Below are 10,483 nucleotides of genomic sequence, written 5' to 3'. Positions count from 1 at the left end.
TTGAGCATGAAGTGCCCACTATTGGAAGAGATGATCCTCCATGGGTCCCTTGCACTCTCACACATCTTGCTGTGTATGCCAAGATTGCAAGACCCTGACCATTTTTAACCTGGGCCACTTCTCAGTGCTGTGTTTATAGTGAGCTGCCTTGAGGGATGAGGTACCATCTCCCTGGAGGAGGAAGAGCAGGCTTGCTTACTCCTCCCTGCATAAGCAGCTCCAGGCTCAGTGTTCCTCAGCTAGGATGCTAACCAACTGCCTGTGGAGCAACCATCTGGGGCCCCCCACATTGCCCCTGTGAGACTTGGAGGCAAATATGCTGATGCACATGCTTCTTGCTGTGCTCTGAGTAACAAAGTCCTATGTTTCTGACCCCGGAGTGTCATGTCTTCTGGCAGCATCCATGAATCAATGACAGGTTAATTTATTAGTTTATAAGTTGGAGAGAGTCATCAGTGTGTACTGGCAAGTAAAGCCAGGATTACAAATAATATCGCCAGCAGAACATGTTGGTACGTGCCTATAGTGCCAGAAATACGGGTGGCTGAAACAGGAATGTCCTTGAGCCCAGGAGTTCAAGGCTACAGTGAGCTATGATTGCACCACTGCACTCCAGCCTGGGTGACAGAGTGAAACCCTGTCTTAAATAAATAGATAGATGGATAGATAGATAGATAGATAGATAGATAGATAGATAGATAGATAGATAGATAGATAGATAGATAGCATTGCCTAGGAAGAGATACGGGGTAGTACCCTGGGCAATGGCAACAAGTAAAGAATGAGGGTAAGAAAAGGAGCTCCCAGGAGAACTCAAGAAGGAAACCTAGAGGAGAGTAGTTCTTTGCAAGCCAAGGGAGTAGAGTTTCAATCAAAAGAGTAGGCAACAGGATCAGATGCTGCTTAAAAGTCAAGTAAGACAAAGACTGAATGTGGCCACTGAGTTTAGCAACTAGGTCATTTATTTAGCCGTTGCTAAAGGCTAAAGGCAAGAGACATTTTAGTGACATGGTGTGGCCAGAAGCCAAACTGAAGTGGGTGAGGAATGAATGGAGGTAAAGAAAGAATGACAATAGGCTGGGTGTGGTGACTCACACCTGTAATCCCAGCACTTTGGGGGGCCAAGGCCGGAGGATTACTTGAGGCCAGGAGTTCAAGATCAGCCTGGGCAACATGGTAAAATTGTCTCCACAAAAAAATTACAAAAGTTAGCTAGCCATGGTGGCGTGCACCTGTGATCCTAGCTACTTGGGAGGCTGAATTGGGAGCCTAGCTTGAGCCCAGGAGGTCAAGGTTGCAGTGAACCGTGACGGTGCCACTGCACTCCAGCCTGGGCATCAGGGCAAGACCCTGTCTCAAAAAAAAAGAAAGAAGGGAGGGAGGAAGACAGAGAGAGGTAGAAAAAAGGGAGGAAGGAAAGAAGGAAGAAAAATGGAAGGAAGGCAGGAAGGGAGGGAGGGAGGGAGGGAGGAAGGAATGATAATAACTAAAAACCTTAGCTGAAAAGGAAGAATAAAGGTAGGGCACTGGTGACTGAAGCAGGCAGAGGCAAATGAAATTTTTCAAATAGATGGAAGAGACTTGAGTAGAGCATATCTTGAGGAGAACAAACCAGAAAAGAGGAAACGTCACAGTAAAAAAATTAAGAGCAAGGGGAGGAGGATGGAATCAGGTCTCTGAAAAAGAGGAGAGGGCTAATATTTAGATCCCAAGTGACGGGCTGGTCTGGGCCCTCACCCACTGAAATGGCATTTGCCCCAACCACACACCCTCAAGCAGACCAACAGGCTATCTAGGTTGTGTGGTCCGTCTCCAGGTGGGTAGAGCTCACTGTCTGCAGGGAGGGGCCTGGTCAGTAGGTTTCCTTGGTGGTCACTCTTTCTGGCGGTCCTGCAGACCAGAGATGAGAGACACCTAAGTATTTTTCAAGCTGGGTTATCTGAAGATGCCAGCAGGTGTATTCTGTATACAAAGGGTTCAGGTAAGTTTGGAAAGTGCTGTCCAAGCCCTGCAAAGCCAGCTTGTAGGAAGGCTGAGTGTTCTCTGCTGGCAGAGATGGACATTTGGGAGTGGGGTGGCCAAAAGGAAGAGAAACCCTGCAGGAGAGATGCCAGGACTCATACTCAAGGTACTCAGGGATAATGGAGAAGACACCCATGGAAAACCCGTGATCACAGAGCAGGAAGAGGAACTCTCATTTGCAGAGCACCTCTACTCTGCTTGAAGTTTATATATTGACAAAGACTCTTTGCTTGGCCAAACTTTAGTCAGGCTCCCAAACCTTCTCCTAGACCCTCTGTGCACTCCCATGTCCAAAGAAAATGACTTAAAATACTCATTGGATTAAAATATCTGGGTAGTGCCAGGCATGGTACTCACACCTGTAATCTCAGCACTTTGGGAGGTTGAGGTAGGCGGATCACTTGAGTTCGGGAGTTTGAGACCAGCCTGGCCAACATGGTGAAACCCTGTCTCTACTAAAAATACAAAAGTAGCCGGGTGTGGTGGTCCATGTCTGTAATCCTAGCTACTCGGCAGGCTGAGTACCAACCCAGGGTTACTGGGTAGGATTAAGTAAGCAAATGTAGCAGGAGAATCGCTTGAACCCGGGAGACGAAGGTTGCACTGAGCTGAGATCGCACCACTGCACTCCAGCTTGGGCAACAGAGTGAGACTGTCTCCAAAAATAAATAAATAAATAAATAAATAAATAAATAAATAAATAAATAAAATATCTGGGAAGTATGAGGTGAACCCAATTGTGGAAAATGAGGGGGAAAGGAGAGGATTTGTGAGATTTAAAAAGCATGGGGACAGTCTGAAATATTTATGAATCATGGAAAGATGGTTCGATTATCAAGGCATAGTAGGATGCCACATATTTATATTTACTTAGAAACAGCCATTGGGAATTTAGTTGACACTGTAATTAGACTGGGTCAGTAACCTAATCATGTGCTCTGACAGATGTAGCCTTGGGGAGGGGAGATATTTGGAGTCATCTGGGGTTGGGCTTGAACAGCTTGATCTTTCCCTGTGAAGAAAGAACATTAGAATTGTTGGCTCTGCCCTGTATGTGCTGAAATGAGTGTCAGTGAAGCTGTGCACTGAAAATAAGGAGAGGTGGGGACTGGTGTTCGGGATGTGGGGTCAAAGCACTGCAGGTCCCCCTGTGGTGGGAGAAAGTGGGCTCGGGGAGTAATTGTGTGAACAGGCTGAAAGAAGTGGGGCTGTGGGAAGAGGCAGTGTCTATAATCATTCATCTGAGAGGGGAAATATCCCGGTAAGAGCTGGCTCTGGCACCTACCCCTCAAGATGAGCATGGTTAGGAATTTGAAATTCAGAGAGAACAGAGCTAGTTTCAGTTTCAACCTTGTTTATTTTTTAGGCATTTAATTTTGTTATTGAGCCCAGAGTTCCAGACTAGCCTGGGCAACACAGAAAGACCCCATCTCTATAGAAAAGAAAGAAAATTGTGTCTATCTCCAATCCAATGGTGAAATTAGGATGTCTGTAATCTCCTCTTAACATCCTGGATCATACATTATTACAGAGCTAGTTTAGTCACATTACTTGTCATGAGGAACCAATCCATAAACAACTGGGTAGGATTAAGTGAGCAAATGCATGTAAATCTCATTTTATATACATTGTTTATTACATTGAGACCTTAGGTAGGGTCTCAATGAATACTACTAGACTTTTTTCTCTTTTCAGGACTTGAGGGTGAAACGGTCATAATGCTGCCTCTGTTCATGACACATTGTCATTATTTGTCCATGCAGTGTCTTTATTGTTTTAGGTGGTCCTCTACAGTTCACACACTTTCATATGTGTGTGTTATGAGATACAGGGATATTGCTGTGGCTGCTTGTTACTATGCAGAAGTCCAGCTACCATCTCACCAGAACATAGTGAGTCAACCAACCTTCCCTAAACTCTGATTTTATAAGCCTGTCTCCCCTATGGGCCTTGTGGGTCACAACAGCAGCATAATGGCATAATGACATAGGCACCCCTGCTTCTCTTATGTGCTAGATTTATGTCATGAGAATTGCTGAATGTGCAACATGGAATGAGTCATGACACTGTTCCATCCCACCAATAACAGATTCCAGTGTTGCCTGGCCAAGTGTCCAAGGCCACATGGGGCATAGCTAGGATGGAGGTGCTGATGCTGCCTGAATCCCAGAGGTGGAGGGGCTAAGATGACTGAAGGCAGGTTACACAGAGGGTGGGGCGTGGGTACTGCAGGGAGGGTGGGAGACTCTAAAGGACTGGATGGGTGTTGGAGAACCAGTGCTCATGCACCTAAACAAGAATAAGCAAATGAGAAATTCCAGATGGTATCTGCAGTTGTGGAGTCAGGAATCCCCATGTGACCACTCTGAGGGGTTCCTAGGATTTGGTGTCAGAGGAGGAATGAAATTAATACCTCTGGACACAAGGTCTAATGAGAGTATAAACCCTCTGACTTTCACTTCATTATCTGTAAACTGACTATGTGACTATCTCCATGTGAGCAGCAGTGGCGGGAGCCTTCTCACCTTTGACCCTGGGAAGGGAGCCCCCTCCCTCACCCCCACTGTGTGTGTGAGATCGCTCTGCATGTGCACATGGGTGGAGATGGGATAGGGTCACTCTCAGGTGAATGTCTGGGGGTTCATGACTGGTGTACCTGAAAAAAGATGGTATTGCATGGTTTTTTGTTTTTTGTTTTCCTCAGCTTCATCTGCTTAGTTATTGAACTGTCCCTGAGTGTGAAAAATAAATCCACTCACTGTTTCTCTTGCTTCATCTTAATTAGAAACGAAGACTAGGCTGGACACAGTGGCTCACGCATGTAGTCCCAGCACTTTGGGAGGCCAAGGCGGGGGGATCACGAGGTCAGGAGTTTGAGACCAGCCTGGCCAATAGGGTGAAATAGAGTCTCTACTAAAAATACAAAAATTAGCCGGGTGTGGTGGTGCATACCTGTAGTCCCAGTTACTCGGGAGGCTGAGGCAGAAGAATCGCTTGAACCTGGGAGGTGGAGGTTGCAGTGAGCCGAGATCCCGCCACCATACTCCAGCCCGGGCGACAGAGCAAGAGCCCATCTCAAAAACAAACAAAAAAAGAGACTAATTTGACCACGGCCTCCTTTTGAGATCATTCTTTTGCCAGACTCCTCTGACATCTCAGGCTGACTGTCTTCAAACCTGTCTACGAACACTCCTTGCTGGTGTCCTGTGCAAAGCCCCCCTGAAGAGTATCAGGGAACATTCTGAGACCCAGTCCCTGTCCCCGTGTGCCCCTTTCACTATAGCTGCCTTGGAAACCTCCTGCCTGTCTTCAGTTGCTGCAGCAATTTCTCCTATCATTATCTTGATGATGATGGCATCTGAAAGCTCCATCTAGATTTCATTTGAGGCACAGTCTGTGCGTGTTATAGGCACTTAAGATATAATACATTTCAAACTGAGGCCCTCAACTTCCTCCCCAAATAAAAAGTTACATGTCCTCTTATCTCCAACTTCAGATAATGGCTCCACTAGTACCCAGTCATGAATCTCTGACATGGCCTCTCAAAACCACTGTCAAGCATAGCTGTGATCTCTACACGGAGCGCCACAATCGTCATTCACTTCCACACCAGCACCCAGACAGTATTCCCACCCCGCACTCACACTGCTCAGTGCCAGTTTAAATGTCAATTTTTCAGATGATACAATAGTTGGCATTTAAAAAACCAAACCAAACAATAATGTCTCAATGTCCAAAACTGACGAACACATTTTGCTTAGTTCTTTCCCAAATGTGGAAGTGGATCTGATATATATTTTCTCCCTCTGCTTCCCAACATGTTCTAACTGATACATAATTTTTAGCGATACCAGTCACAATGGGGGTCCCGCAAAAGAAGGTTTTGTAAGCTGAAATTAACTGACAGCTATTTAAGACTGTCACTGTGCCATGAGGAATTGTTGGACATGTTCAAATGAAAATGAGATAAGCTAAGAAGTATATTTTAACGATGTTATTGGTAAGTTTGCTTTCATTAAAGCCAGGAAGGCAAATGTATTAACACTTTCCTTTGGTACAAACTATTTAAAGTTAAAATGATGTGAGTTTTAACACACTCACTTTGCAGTTTCTTATGTTTTTAAACTACTTTCACGTTGCAGCAAAAACGAACCTTAAAGGCTTCACAGAGGCCGGTCCACGGGAGGGGAACGCCCGTCTCGCGGTCCCGCCGGGCTCACACGGACGGAGCGGCCTGGGATTCCGCCCACCCCTTCCCGCCGACAGCGCTTCCTCCTCCTGGGAGGGTCTGGGGACTTCTCCCAGAAGCCGCCACCTCGCGCGAGGACACCGGGCGTTCGCCGCTCCCTGCGGGAGGGAACTGGCTTGGGGCCCTGCCGGGCACCGCGCGCGAGTGAGGCAGAAACCCACGCACCATGCAGAAAGCCCAGAAAAATGTCCCTGGAGAAGCCGGGGAACAGCTCCCTCCACAGCTGTCAGGGCCCGAACAGGCTGTTTCCTCACGGAGGTCTCCGCCCCAGGTTGTCACGAAGCCGCCACCACGCCTCCCCCGGGTCCTGAGGGAACGCAGCGCTCTGCCTCACTGCACACAAGGCAGTCCGCAGGCGAAACACGCTTGCGCGCCGGCAAGTCCGCCAGGGCGGGTTCGCGCGCCCTCTTGCGGCCCTCTCGGCGCAGTGCAGGGAGCTTTGCGTTTTAGGGACTTGGCTCCCTCTGGCCATCCTCTATTGTGTTTTGGTATTTTTAGTAGCCATGCTGGCCAGGTTGGTTTGGAACTCCTGACCTCAGGCGATCCACCCGCCTCGGCCTCCCAAAGTGCTGGGATTACAGGTATGAGCCACCATGCCTGGCCCTGGCCATCCTCTTTAGTTACTGAACTTCAGATTATTCAAAGCCATCATACTCCACTCAACAGCTTCAGAATATCCTCTAGTATTCTCCAACACACACGGAACACTCTCCAGATTAGACCGTAAATTAGGTCACAAAGCAAGTCTCAATCAGTTTTAAAAGACTGAAGTAATACAATATTTTCTATAACCACAATATAAGGAAACATTAACAGAAGGAAAACTGGAACATTCACAAATATGCGAGAATTAAACAACACTCTTAAACAACCAATGGTCAAAGAAAAAATAACATGGGAAATTGGAAAATACTATGAGACAAATGAAAATGAAGCATAACATACCAAAACTATGAGAATCAGTGAAAGCAGTTTCAAAGGGAAAATTTTACGAGTAAACATTTACCTTTAAAAACCAGAGCTACCCGCCAGGCGCGGTGGCTCACGCCTGTAATCCCAACACTTTGGGAGGCCGAGGTGGGCGGATCACGAGGTCAGGAGATCAAGACCATCCTGGCTAACGTAGGGAAACCCCGTCTCTACTAAAAATACAAAAAATTAGCTGGGCGTGGTGGTGGGCGCCTGTAGTTCCAGCTACTTAGCAGGCTGAGGCAGGAGAATGGTGTGAACCCAGGAGGCGAAGCTTGCAGTGAGCCAAGATGGCGCCACTCACACTCTAGCCTGGCGGACAGAGCAAGACTCCGTCTCAAAAAAAAAAAAGATATCAGGTAAATAACCTAACTTTACACCTTAAGGAGCTGGATAAAGAAGAGAAAACAAAACCCAAAGTTAGGAGAAGGAAATGCCATAGTTTAAATGTGTCCTCCAATGTCCATGTATGGGAAGCTTAATCTCCAGTGTAACAGGTAAGACCTTTAAGAGGTGATTAGGCCATGAGGACTCTGTCCTCATGAGTGGATTAATGCCATTATTAAGGGAGTGTATTCGTTACAAAAGGACAAGTTCAGCACTCTCTTGCTCTCTCTCTTCCCTTTTCTTGACCCCTTCTGCTTTCTGCCATGGGATAACATAGCAAGAAGGCCCTCACAAGATGTTGGCACCTTGATCTTGGACTTCCCAGCCTCCAGAACTATAAGAAGATAAATTTCTGATTTTTGAAAAATAAATTATGCAGTCTGTGGTATTTTGTTGTAGAAGCACAAATGGACTAAGACAGAAGGAAATAATAAAGATTAGAGCATAGTTAAACAAAATAGGGGATAGAAAAATAGGGAAAAATCAACAAAACCCAAGGATGGTCCTTTGAAAAGGGCAAGCTCTCTTCTCACCCCACACACCCTTCCCCCAACACATGGGCACATATACAACTGCCACTGTGTCTCAGCCCAATGATATCCACCCGGACTCCAACCCAGGCCGTCCCATCTCTGCGTCAGCCCTCAAAAGGCTTTCAGCACAGGCTTGTTGATCTTGTTAAATGAAAATGTGTTTAACAAATTGGGATTGCAAAATCAGGTTGATTTATAGAGTAAAATGCTACCTGTGGCTAGGGCCTTCCAGGGCCCTGTGCACACACGTATGGATGCCACAGCTCCCTGAAGCCACATAGCTGGAGACAAGAGCCAATCAGGTTCATCTGGTCAGGCGGGCAGCAGCAGGTGTTCCTGAAACCCTGCTCCTGAGACTCCTTAGCTCCAACACAGAATGTCTGGCCAAACTGGTCTACCTTGGATGGAGCCCCTCACCTACTCTGGGTCCCCACTCTCAAGTCCTTTCCAGACCTAGGGTATGAAAGGCCAGAGTCAGACCCAACACCTGCCCTGGTGTGGAGACTGCCCCACCAAGAGGCCCTTCCTCCTCCATTCTATACCCTCCACCTCTACAGCAAAGACACCATTCCTCAGCCGCATAAGCGGCAATGTCCCCACATTCCCAGCCACGGTCAGCTTCTTAAAACACAGGAGCCAACCTTCTCCATAGCCTCAGGGGAGGAGAGCATGCAGGGCCCTACAGATGCTCCACTTTAGGGCATGTAACAGAAGGTGATAGGGACAGAGCTCAGCTCTGTACTGATTCTTTGTGAATGGCTTGGTGCTCTCCGTCAGGTGATAAGTGAGTTCTCACACTCTTGGTTCTCATGAGAACTGACTGTTGGAAAGAGCCTGGACCTCCTTGCTAGCCATGTGGTGCCAGCTCCCCGTCTCCTTCTGTCATGAGTGGAAGCAGCCTGAGGCCCTCACCAGAAGCAGGTGCTGGCTCCATGGTCCTTGGAAAGCCTGCAGAGCCATGGGCCAAATAAGTCTCTTTTCTTTATAAATTACCTGCTTCAGACATTCCTTTTTAGCAACACAGACGGACTGCGGGGGGAGAGTGACCCAGCCACACATCCAGGCTTCTCCCCAGCTGTCTCTCTCTTTCTTTCTTTCTTTCTTTCTTTCTTTCTTTCTTTCTTTCTTTCTTTCTTTCTTTCTTTCTTTCTTTCTTTCTTTCTTTCTTTCTTTTTCTTTCTTTCTTTCTTTCCTTCCTTCCTTTCCTTCCTTCCTTCCTTCCTTCCTTCCTTCCTTCCTTCCTTCCTTCCTTCCTTCCTTCCTTCCTTCCTTCCTTTCTCTCTCTCTCTCTCTCTCTCTCTCTCTCTCTCTCTCTCTCTCTCTCTCTCTCTCTCTCTCTCTCTCTCTCTCTCTCTCTTTCTTTCTTTCTTTCTTTCTTTCTTTCTTTCTTTCTTTCTTTCTTTCTTTCTTTCTTTCTTTCTTTCTTTCTTTCTTTCTTTCTTTCTTTCTTTGACAGAGTCTTGCTCTGTCACCCAGGCTGGAGTGCAGTGGTGTGATCTTGGCTCACTGCAACCTCCACCTCTGGGGTTCAAGCAATTCTCTGCCTCAGCCTCCCGAGTAGCTGGGATTACAGGTGCCTGCTGCCATGCCTGGCTAATTTTTTTGTATTTTTAGTAGAGACGGGGTTTCACCAAGTTGGCCAGGCTGGCCTTGAATTCCTGACCTCGTGATCCACCTGCCTCTCAAAGTGCTGGGATTATAGGCGTGAGCCACTGCGCTCAGCCCTCCCCAGCTTTCTAAAGAGGGACCGGGGCTCCTCCCCTCTGCAGCCGTGGGTATTTAGGCCAGGCGTCTTGGCAGGCATTAAACCAGTATCAAACCCATCAGGGGTTTCCCCCATGAGGTTTCAGCCCTTCAAGAGACTTAACACTCATATTGAAATTTAATCCCTAATGCATTAGTGACTTTATGAGGAGGAAGAGAGACCTGAGCTGGCACCATCGGCCCCCTTGCCACGTGATGCCCTGTGCTGTCTCAGGATGCTGCAGAGTCCCCACCAGCAAGAAGTCCCCACCAGCAGCCCCTTGGCCTTGGGCTTCTCAGACTCCATAATTTTAAGAAACAAAAGCCTTTTGTTTATAAATTACCCAGCTTCAGGTATTCTGTTACAAGCAACAGAAAACAGACTAAGACAGCCGAACTACTAAGCACCCAGAATGCTCGACATCATGGGCCAGCAAGTGTGGCCAGGGGAACCCAGGCACACATTTGGACAGAGCCCAAAGGGACAGAGGATAAAAGATAAAAGGGGCAGGATTCTGAGTTGGAGACAGTCCTGGGGCTGGGCTGACTGACCTCGCTTCATCAAGAGGGCAGGTTCTTG

The 10,483-nt window shown here is 47.3% G+C and overlaps 1 long non-coding RNA gene across 2 annotated transcripts; it reads right to left on the bottom strand.

Moving 5' to 3' along the window:
* Positions 1 to 699: 699 nt before the first annotated feature.
* Positions 700 to 6,629, bottom strand: LOC144335345 (uncharacterized). 2 transcript variants are annotated; one of them, XR_013406128.1, is made up of 3 exons: positions 6,176 to 6,629; positions 4,975 to 5,096; positions 700 to 3,034 (listed from the first exon to the last, which is right to left on the bottom strand). It is a non-coding gene; the product is annotated as an uncharacterized LOC144335345 (long non-coding RNA). The 2 variants fall into 2 exon arrangements; XR_013406127.1 differs by having other exon boundaries at positions 6,437 to 6,629.
* Positions 6,630 to 10,483: the final 3,854 nt, after the last annotated feature.

The sequence above is a fragment of the Macaca mulatta genome, chromosome 16 (assembly GCF_049350105.2).
Source record: "Macaca mulatta isolate MMU2019108-1 chromosome 16, T2T-MMU8v2.0, whole genome shotgun sequence".
Lineage (NCBI taxonomy): Eukaryota > Metazoa > Chordata > Mammalia > Primates > Cercopithecidae > Macaca > Macaca mulatta.
The sequence above is the reverse complement of the archived record's forward strand: the minus strand, read 5'-3'. Positions and strand labels throughout refer to the sequence as shown.